This window comes from Puma concolor, chromosome C2 (genome assembly GCF_028749965.1).
Source record: "Puma concolor isolate L17-30 chromosome C2, mPumCon1.1.hap2, whole genome shotgun sequence".
Lineage (NCBI taxonomy): Eukaryota > Metazoa > Chordata > Mammalia > Carnivora > Felidae > Puma > Puma concolor.
The window spans coordinates 124,502,428-124,504,993 of NC_141675.1; the positions used below are offsets into that span (position 1 = coordinate 124,502,428).

The 2,566-nt window shown below is 33.0% G+C and overlaps 1 pseudogene; it reads left to right on the forward strand.

Annotated features, from left to right (window-relative positions):
* The first annotated feature begins 2,191 nt into the window (after positions 1 to 2,191).
* Positions 2,192 to 2,346, forward strand: LOC112850649 (U4 spliceosomal RNA; annotated as a pseudogene).
* The last annotated feature ends 220 nt before the right edge of the window (positions 2,347 to 2,566 follow it).

The window sequence follows — 2,566 nt, forward strand, 5'->3', positions numbered from 1 at the left end:
CTCCACCCCCTCCAACACTTGAGATCCCAATAGCAACTCCAGGTTGTTAACTCTACTTCTGACCACTGGCTATGCATTGGAAGATCCAATGACCCTCCTTCATGGTTTCAATGAATTTGCTAGAGTATCTCACAAAGCTCAAAGAAGCTTTTTATTTAATAGGTTGTTGGTTTATTATAAAATAATAAAACTCAGGAATAGCCACATGAAGAGAAGCATAGGGCCAGAACGGGGAAGGGGCTTGGAGCTTCCAGGCCTTCTCTCAGCACAATACTCTCCCCAAATTTCTACATGTTCGCCAAACCAGAAGCCCTCTGAACCCAGTCCTTTTGTGTTTTTATAGAAGCCTCATTACATTGGCATGATTGATTAAATCATTGACCGCTGTTAATTGATTCAACCTCCAGCCCCTCTCTCTTCTCTAGAGGGGATTGAAAATTACAACTCTCCAATTACATAGTTGATGCCCCAGGCAACTAGCCCCCACCCTTAGGTAGGGTCCAAAAGTTGCTTTATTAACATAAACTGAGATTGAAAGGAGTTTGTTATGAATATCACAACTTTATGGCTTTTATCACTTGAAAAATTCTGAGTGTTAGTTGTTCTATGTCAGGAACTGGGAGGAAGACCAAATGTATGTTGCTCATTATAAATCACATCACATCTGTCGATCCCTGAAGTCAATGATCTGAGATTTTTCTTCTTTTATAATATAGACCTTTTGTTCTCTAAGTTTCTGAAAGTACTGCTTTAGCAACTTTCCACATATTTTGATTTAATGAATTATTGTTCCCATTCAATACAAATACTTTCTAATTTTCATTTTAATTCTATCTTTGTCATTTAGAAGTATACTATTTAGTTTCCAAATATTTGGAAAACTTCCAGATATAATTATATTATGGAATTCTAATTTAATTTCATTGGGGTTAGAGAGCATACTTCATATAATGAATAATATTAAATGTATTTAGACTCCTTTTATGCCCCAGAATATGGTCCATCTTTGTAAATATTCTTTGTGTAATTGAAAAGAAAATACATTCTCCTGTTGTTAAATGGAATGTTCTACAAATATCAATTAGGGTAAGTAGGTTGGTGTTCCCTATACCTGGATAGATTTTTTTCTTTACTTTTTCTATTAATTATTCACAGAATATTAAACTCTTTAGCTATAATTGTGGATATGTCTGTTTCTTCTTGATTTTATTTTGAATATCTGTTAATATGTAACATATTTTTATAATTTTTTTATTTAACTTTTTTTTAATGTTTATCTTTATTTTTGAGACAGAAAGAGACAGAGCATGGGAGGGGGAGAGGCAGAGAGAGAGGGAGACACAGAATCAGAAGCAGGCTCCAGGATCTGAACTGTCAGCACAGAGCCCAACGCGGGGCTCAAACTAGTCAACTGCGAGATCATGACCCGAGCCGAAGTCGGACGCTCAACCAACTGAGCCACCCAGGAGTCCCAATTTTTATAATTTTTAAAAAATTCCAAATTGATGTATTTCCCCCTTTATGATTATGAACCAAGACTCTATTAGTAGTAATATGCTGTTTTGTCTGAAATTTAATTTGTCTGATGTTATAGCCATGCCAGCTTCTTTTGATTAGTGTTAGCATTATATACTGTTTTATGTCCTTTTACTCTTAATTTACTTATTCTTTGTATTTAAAACATGTTTCTTATTGACAGCATAGTTAAGTATTGCAGGTTTTTTTTTTATTCTGATAATCTCAGCTTTTAAATTGGGGTGGCTAGATCATTTATATGTAATATGATTATTGCTATAGTTGAATTAAAGTCTATCACCTTGCTATCTGTTTTCTGTTTGTATCACATATTCTTTGTTGCATATTTCACTTTTCCTACCTTTTTTATATTATTTGGATTATTATTTTTATTTCCTATTATTCCATTTTATCTTCTTTATTGGTTGACTAACTATAAATTTGTGTTTTATGGTTTAGTCATTGCTTTGGATTTTAAAAAGATATATTTTAAACATACCACAGTCCACCCTTAAGTAATTTTTTGTGATTACACATGTAGTTTAAAATCCTTACAAAATTGTTTTCCATTTTTCTTCTCCTGGCCTCTGTAGAATTGTTGTTACATATTTTATTTCTCTGTATGCTAAATAATCAAAATACTTTGCTAACATTTTTATTTAAATGGTCAACTATCAGCTTTGCGCAGTAGCAGTATCATAGCCAATGAGGTTTATCCGAGGCGCGATTATTGCTAATTGAAAACTTAAATGGTCAACTATCATATTACAAGTTATCCTTTATGGTTACCCCACAGGATTTCTGGTGTTAATTCTTCTTTGTATAGATACAGATTTCCAAGTACATTATGTTTCTTCTCCCTAAAGGATTATCCTTCACAATTTTTGCATGGCACGTCAGCTAGTGATCAATTCTTTCAGCTTTTATTTGTCTGTAAAAGCATTTATTCCATCTACATTTTTGAAGGATGCTTTCACTCTATATAGAATTCTAAGTTATCCTTCTTTTTCTTTCAGTTTTATACTGATGTTGGCCCATTGTCTTTTGTATT